The sequence below is a fragment of the Elephas maximus genome, chromosome 8 (genome assembly GCF_024166365.1).
Source record: "Elephas maximus indicus isolate mEleMax1 chromosome 8, mEleMax1 primary haplotype, whole genome shotgun sequence".
NCBI lineage: Eukaryota > Metazoa > Chordata > Mammalia > Proboscidea > Elephantidae > Elephas > Elephas maximus.
Genome location: NC_064826.1, coordinates 122080879 through 122089543, shown reverse-complemented (window position 1 = coordinate 122089543; position 8665 = coordinate 122080879). Strand labels below are relative to the sequence as shown.

At 40.6% G+C, this 8665-nt stretch overlaps 1 pseudogene; it reads left to right on the top strand.

The window, feature by feature from the left end:
* The first annotated feature begins 407 nt into the window (after positions 1 to 407).
* LOC126082041 (40S ribosomal protein S12-like) lies at positions 408 to 780 on the top strand (annotated as a pseudogene).
* Positions 781 to 8665: the final 7885 nt, after the last annotated feature.

Sequence of the window (8665 nt, the reverse complement as noted above, 5' to 3'; positions counted from 1 at the left end):
GCCCCACTTTGAATAATGGATAGGGCAACTAGACAGATCAATAACGAAATAGAAGACCTGAACGATACTATAAACGAATTAGACTTAATTGACATCTGCAGAACACTGTACCCAACAGCAGAATAAACATTCTTCTCACGTGCACATGGAATATCTCCAGGATGATCCATGTATTAGGCCATAAAACAAGTCTGAATAAGTTTAAAAGGATGAAACCATATAAAGTATGTGCTCCGACCACAATGGAATAAAATTAGAAATCAATGCAGAAGGAAATTGGAGAAATTCACAATTATGTGGAAATTAAACAAATTTCCACAACACACCCATAAATAAACAGTGGGTTGCCCTGTAGCCGCTGAGTTGTGTGGAGGCTCAAGACTGGGCTCCACCTGTAACCCACGACCATGACTGAAGAAGGCATTGCTGCTGGAGGTGTAATGGACGTTAATACTGCTTTACGAGAGGTGCTGAAGACTGCCCTCATCCACGATGGCCTAAACTGCCAAAGCCTTAGACAAGCGCCAAGTCATCTTTGTGTGCTTGCATCCAACTGTGATGAACCTATGTATATTAAGTTGGTAGGGGCCCTTTGTGCCGAACACCACATCAACCTGATTAAGGTTGACAACAACAAGAAACCAGTGGAGTGGGCAGGTCTCTGACAGGGAGGGAAAACTGTATAAAGTGGTTGGTTGCAATTGTGTGGCTGTTAAGGACTATGGCAAAGAATCTCAGGCCAAGGATGTCATGAAAGAATATTTCAAATGCAAGAAATGAACAAATAAAAAGCTTGGCTCTCAAAAAACAAAATAAAACCTGGACTATATGAGACATAAAATGATACTGGTGAGGAGTGTGCTTCTTAGCTCAAGTAGACACATGAGACTATGTGGGCAGCTCCTGTCTGGAGGTGAGATGAGAAGGCAGAGAGTGATGGGAGCTGGTTGAATGGACACAGGAAATAAAGAGTGGAGAGAAGGTGTGTGCTATCACATTGTAGGGAGAGCAACTAGAGTCACATAATAATGTGTGCGTCATGGATTGAATCGTGTTGCCCCAAAAATACGTGTCACCTTGGTTAGGCCATGATTCCCAGTATTATGTGGTTGTCGTCAATTTTGTGATTGTAACTTTATGTTAAGAGGATGAGGGTGGGATTGTAACACCACCCTTACTCAGGTCACCTCCCTGATCCATGGTAAAGGGAGTTGCCCTGGGGTGTGACCTGCACCCCTTTTTATCTCTCAAGAGATAAAAAGGAAAAGGGAAGCAAGCAGAGTTGGGGACCTCATACCACCAACAAAGTGGCACTGGGAGCAGAGCGCATCTTTTGGACATGGGGTCCCTGTGCCTGAGAATCTCCTCAGCCAGGGGAAGATTGAGGACAAGGACCTTCCTCCAGAGCCGACAGAGACAGAAAGCCTTTCCCTGGAGCTGATGCCCTGAATTTGGATTTGTAACCTACTAGGCTGTGAAAAAATAAATTTCTCTTTGTTAAGGTCATCCACTTGTGTTATTTCTGTTATGACAGCACTAGATGACTAAGACAGTGTGTATAAGTTTTTGTATGAGAAACTGACTTGAATTGTAAACTTTCACTTAAAGCGCAATTAAAAATAATAATAATAATAATATAAAACCAATGGGTCAAAGAAGAAATCACAAGGCAAATTAGAAGATACTTCAGAGATGAATGAAAACAGACTATAATTTATGGGAGGCAGCTAAAATATAGGGTCGCTATAGTCGGAATCGACTCAACAGCACACACCAACAACAAGAAGCTAAGAGGAAAAGTGTGCTTAGTGGGAATCTGATATCTGTGAAAGCCCACATTAAAAAGGAAAGACGGCAAATCATTAACCAAATAAAAAAAATAAATTTTTTATTTTTTTATTTCCACTTTAAGTAACTGGAAAAAGAGGACAAACTAAACCCAAATCAAGCAGAAGGGAAGAATTAACAAATATTAGCATGAAAATAAACTAGAGAATAAGAAAATCAACAAAACCAAAAATCCAAAATAGATAGACTTTTAGCCATACTCAGAATAAAAGAGGGAGAAATCAAATTACTAAATCAGGAATTAAAGAAAGGATATTACTAGTGACTTTACGGAGGTAAATAGGATTATAAGGGAATACCATAAGCAATTGTATGCCAAGAAATTAGAAAAGCCCAGGACTGGATGGATGGCTTCACTGCTGAATTCTACCAAACTTTTAAAGAAAAATTAACACCAATCCTTCACAAACTCTTCCAAAAAATAGGAGAATACTTCCTAATTCATGCCGAGGCCAGTATTACCCTGAACCCCAAGCCAGACAAAGACAAGAAAGCTACAGATCAGTAATACCCCTTATGAATACAGACACAAAACTTCTTACTGAACAAAATACTAGCAAACCAAATCCAGCAACATATAAAAAGGATTATAACCAAACGGGATTTATCCCAGGAATACGAGGTTGGTTTAATAGACAAAAATCAATCAATACAATACACCATATTAATAGAATAAAAGACAAAAACTATGATCATCTCAAAAGATTCAGAAAAAGCATTTAACAAAATCCAATAATACCATTTATGATAAACACACTCAAAAAACTAGCACTCAAAGGAATTTCCTCAAGCTGATAAAGGGCATCTATGAAAAACCCAGAAGTCCCTGGGTGGTGCCAATGGTTAATATTCACTGCCAACCGAAGGCTGGTGGTTAGAATCCACTCAGAGGCACCCCAGAAGAAAGGTGTGGCAATCTACTGCCAAAAAACCACTTATTGAAACACTATAGATCACAGTTCTACTCTGACACACATAGGGTTGCCAGGAGTTGGAACTGACTTGATGGCAACTTTTTTTTTTTTTAAGTGAAAAATCCACAGCTAACATTATACTTAAGGGTGAAAGACTGAAAGCTTTCCCCCTGAGATCAGAAGACAAGGATGTCTGCTCTCACCACTTCTACTTAACATCTTACCAGAGTTTCTAGCCAGGGCAATTAAGCAACAAAAATAAATAAAAGGCCTCTAGACTGGAAAAGAAGAAGGAAAACTATATTTGCAGATGACATGATCTTATATACAGAAAACGCTAAGGAAACCACAAAACGAACAATTAGACCCAATAAATGAGTTCGGCGTGCTGTACGACACAAGGCTAATATATAAAAAATTGTATCTCTTGTATCTCACACACTAGTAGTGAGCAATCTGAAATCAAGTTAAGAAAACACTTCCAATTACAATAGCACCAAAAAGAATACCTGGTAATAAATTTAACAAAAGTGCAAGACTTGTACACTGAAAGCTACAAAACATCACTGAAAGAAATTAAAGATACCCTAATAAATGAAAAGACATTCTGCGTTTGTGGATTCTAAGACTTAATATCGTTAAGATGCAGATTCAAAATAATCCCGATCAGAATTTCAACTGCTTCCTTTGCAGAAACTGCCAAAATGGGTTCTAAAATTCACAGGGAAGTTCAAAAGACCAAGAATGGTTTAAAAAAAAAAAAAAAAAAATCTCGGGGGAGGGGAAGCAAACTTGGAGGACTCGCACATTCTAATTTCAAAACTTACTACTACAAGGCTATGGTGATGTACTGACATAAGGAGAGACATAACAATTAATGGAATAGAACTGAGGTCTAGAAATAAATCCATACATTTATAGGCAACTGATTTTCAAGAGTGTTGAAATAATTCAGTTAGGAAAGAATAGTCGCTTCAACAAATCTCGCTGGGACAACTGGATTTCCACGTGCAAAAGGATAAAATTGGACTCTACCTCATGCCATATAAAAATAATTAAAAATGGGTCAAAGACCTAAACATAAAGGCTAAAACAATAAAACTCTTAGAAGGAAACATATGAGTCAATCTTTGCGATGGTGGATTGGGTGATGGTTTCTGAGATATGACAAGCAAGCAAGCAAAGGAACAAAATATTAAATTGGACTTTAAGAATATGAAAAAACTTCTGTGTCAAAGGACACTGTCAAGAAAGTAAAAAGACAACCCACAGAATGGGAGAAAATATTTGTAAATCATGTATCTGATAAAGGTCAAGTATCGAGAATACATAAAGAATTCTTTCAATTCTACAATAAAGACAAATAACCCAATTTAAAACTGGGTGTATTTGAATAGAATGAAAATGAAACATTTAAAATTCTTGAAAATGGTTGCCACTGGGGAGTAGGAAATGATGAGGGTGTGAACAGACTGTAGGGGACTCCTAATGTTCACATAAACCTTGTAGAATTATTTGATCCTTTAAAACAATGGTTCTCAACTGAGGTGAATTTTGCCCCCTAGGGGACATTGAAAGAGCCCCCGTGTCAGTGTTTGAGCACTTGGCTGCTAACAGGAAGGTCAGCAGTCTGAACCCACCATGGGACAAAGATGTGACAGTCTGCGTCCACAAAGATTTACAGCCTTGGAGATCCTGTGGGGCAGTTCTACTCTGTCTTATAGGGTCACTATGAGTTGCAATCGGCTGGATGGCAACGAGTTTTTGGTTTTTAGGGTACATTTGAAAATGTCCACGTACATTTTTGATGGCCACAACTGACATTACGTACTACGGGCACGCAGTGGGTAAGTGCTGGGATGTTGCTAGATAAACATCCTACAATGCACAGGACAGCCCTCCACCCCGATAAAGAACGGTCTTGCCCAAATGTCAATAGTGTTGAGAAACTTGGTCTGAGCTGTGCAAGCACAGCTTTGATAAAAACACAAAGAAACCAGTATATTTGTCAAAAAAAAAAAAAAAAAATCAGACAGAGCAAAAAAGTTCTGCACAAGATTCAGCAGATGTAGTTTTCGTCGTGTGCTTTGTTTTTATGACCTTAATGCAGAGCAAAGATCGCCTGCCAGGGATGTTTAGGGAACGTGGGATTTACTTCAAGTTTATAAGATAGATGGCAGGGTTTTTAAAAAAGTAAATCACCAATCCTAATAACGGAGATGCTGAAGGCACTGCTAAAAAAAACCCAAATGTTTACAGTAAAACCTGTGAAAGCCAGAACCTCTGTAAGGCAGAACCTGCCAGAGAAGGAAAGCTTGCAATACTTTCCACTAAAACGAGCAATAGAAAAGTGGAAAAAAACACTGTACCCTGTCAAAGGCGGAAAACTTTCAAGACTCAGAGAAGGCAGTCCTGTGAGGTTCCGGCTCTGTTTCCACTTTACTTCTCACCTCCCTAGACTTAACTGACCCGGTAATTTTTTTTTTTTTTCTTTGAATAACTTTTATTAAGCTTCAAGTGAACATTTACAAATCCAATCAGTCTGTCACATATAAGTTTACATACATCTCACTCCCTACTCCCACTTGCTCTTCCCCTCTTGAGTCAGCCCTTTCAGTCTCTCCTTTCTTGACAATTTTGCCAGCTTCCCTCTCTCTCTATCCTCCCATCCCCCCTCCAGACAAGAGTTGCCAACACAATCTCAAGTGTCCACCTGATATAATTAGCTCACTCTTCATCAGCGTCTCTCTCCCACCCGCTGACCAGTCCCTTTCATTTCTGATGAGTTGTCTTCGGGGATGGTTCCTGTCCTGTGTCAACAGAAGGTCTGGGGAGCATGGCCGCCGGGATTCCTCTAGTCTCAGTCAGACCATTAAGTTTGGTCTTTTTATGAGAATTTGGGGTCTGTATCCCACTGATCTCATGCTCCCTCAGGGGTCCTCTGCTGTGCTCCCTGTCAGGGCAGCCATCGATTGTGGCCGGGCACCAACTGGTTCTTCTGGTCTCAGGATGATGTAGGTCTCTGGTTCCTGTGGCCCTTTCTGTCTCTTGGGCTCTTAGTTGTCGTGTGGCCTTGGTGTTCTTCATTTTCCTTTGCTCCAGGTGGGTTGAGACCAATTGCTGCATCTTAGATGGCCGCTTGTTAGCACTTAAGACGCCAGACGCCACATTTCAAAGTGGGATGCAGAATGATTTCATAATAGAATTATTTTGCCAATTGACTTAGAAGTCCCCGCAAACCATGTTCCCCAGACCACCGCGCTTGCTCCGCTGACCTTTGAAGCATTCATTTTATTCCGGAAACTGCTTTTGGTCCAGTCCAATTGAGCTGACCTTCCATGTATTGAGTGTTGTCTTTCCCTTCACCTAAAGCAGTTCTTATCTACTGAGTAATCAATAAAAAACCCTCTCCCACCCTCCCTCCCTCCCCCCCTCGTAACCACAAAAGTATGTGTTCTTCTCAGGTTTACTATTTCTCAAGATCTCATAATAGTCTGACCCAGTAATTAGAATAGATTCTGGTGTAGGGTTTCTAAGGCAAGTCAAGTATTCTCCAGGTGCTACTCAAGTCTCTGTGGCTATTACTAAGGCAATTAACATTAGAGTATTATGTGGTTTTTTTGGGGGGGGGTAAGAATTAAATTTCAGTTAAACCAAAAGAGTAATTGACCAGAATTTGATAACTCAAACTTCCAGGAACCAAAGAAACTTATCACTCCATTTTCATACGATCTGAATCTAATATCCCACCACTACTGTTCCTTACGCTTTTCACCACTCTCCCTCCAACGTATTTTTTTTTATTAACTTTTATTAAGCTTCAAGTGAACGTTTACAAATCCAATCGGTCTGTCACATATAAGTTTACATACATTTTACTCCGTACTCCCACTTGCTCTCCCCCTCTTGAGTCAGCCCTTTCAGTCTCTCCTTTCTTGACAATTTTGCCGGCTTCCCTCTCTCTCTATCCTCCCATCCCCCCTCCAGACAAGAGTTGCCAACACAATCTCAAGTGTCCACCTGATATAATTAGCTCACTCTTCATCAGCGTCTCTCTCCCACCCGCTGACCAGTCCCTTTCACGTCTGATGAGTTGTCTTTGGGGATGGTTCCTGTCCTGGGCCGACAGAAGGTCTGGGGAGCATGGCCGCCGGGATTCCTCTAGTCTCAGTCAGACCATTAAGTTTGGTCTTTTTATGAGAATTTGGGGTCTGCATCCCACTGATCTCCTGCTCCCTCAGGGGTTCTCTGTTGTGCTCCCTGACAGGGCAGTCATTGATTGTGGCCGGGCACCAACTAGTTCTTCTGGTCTCAGGATGATGTAGGTCTCTGGTTCCTGTGGCCCTTTCTGTCTCTTGGGCTCTTAGTTGTCCTGTGACCTTGGTGTTCTTCATTCTCCTTTGCTCCAGGTGGGTTGAGACCAATTGCTGCATCTTAGATGGCCGCTTGTTAGCACTTAAGACGCCAGACGCCACATTTCAAAGTGGGATGCAGAATGTTTTCATAATAGAATTATTTTGCCAATTGACTTAGAAGACCCCGCAAACCATGTTCCCCAGACCCCCGCCCCTGCTCCGCTGACCTTTGAAGCATTCAGTTTATCCTGGAAACTTCTTTGCTCTTGGTCCAGTCCAGTTGAGCTGACCTTCCATGTATTGAGTACTGTCCTTCCCTTCACCTAAAGTAGTTCTTATCTACTGATTATTCAGTAAAAAACCCTCTCCCTCCCTCCCTCCCCCCCTCGTAACCACAAAAGTATGTGTTCTTCTCAGGTTTACTATTTCTCAAGATCTTATAATAGTGGTCTTATACAATATTTGTCCTTTTGCCTCTGACTAATTTCACTCAGCATAATGCCTTCCAGGTTCCTCCATGTTATGAAATGTTTCACAAATTCCTCACTGTTCTTTATCGATGCGTAGTATTCCATTGGGTGAATATACCACAATTTATTTACCCATTCATCCGTTGATGGACACCTTGGTTGCTTCCAACTTTTTGCTATTGTAAACAGAGCTGCAATAAACATGGGTGTGCATATATCTGTTTGTGTGAAGGCTCTTGTATCTCTAGGGTATATTCCCAGGAGTGGGATTTCTGGGTTGTATGGTAGTTCTATTTCTAACTGTTTAAGATAATGTCAGATAGATTTCCAAAGTGGTTGTACCATTTTACATTCCTACCAGCAGCGTATGAGTTCCAATCTCTCCGCAGCCTCTCCAACATTTATTATTTTGTGTTTTTTGGATTAATGCCAGCTTTGTTGGAGTGAGATGGAATCTCATTGTAGTTTTAATTTGCATTTCTCTAATGGCTAATGATCGAGAGCATTTTCTCATGTATCTGTTAGCTGCCTGAATATCTTCTTTAGTGAAGTGTGTGTTCATATCCTTTGCCCACTTCTTGATTGGGTTGTTTGTCTTTTTGTGGTTGAGTTTTGACAGAATCATATAGATTTTAGAGATCAGGCGCTGGTCAGAGATGTCATAGCTGAAAATTCTTTCCCAGTCTGTAGGTGGTCTTTTTACTCTTTTGGTGAAGTCTTTAGATGAGCATAGGTGTTTGATTTTTAGGAGCTCCCAGTTATCGGGTTTCTCTTCGTCATTTTTGGTAATGTTTTGTATTCTGTTTATGCCTTGTATTAGGGCTCCTAAGGTTGTCCCTATTTTTTCTTCCATGATCTTTATCGTTTTAGTCTTTATGTTTAGGTCTTTGATCCACTTGGAGTTAGTTTTTGTGCATGGTGTAAGGTATGGGTCCTGTCTCATTTTTTTGCAAATGGATATCCAGTTATGCCAGCACCATTTGTTAAAAAGGCTATCTTTTCCCCAATTAACTGACTCTGGTCCTTTGTCAAATATCAGCTGCTCATACGTGGATGGATCTATACCTGGGTTCTCAAT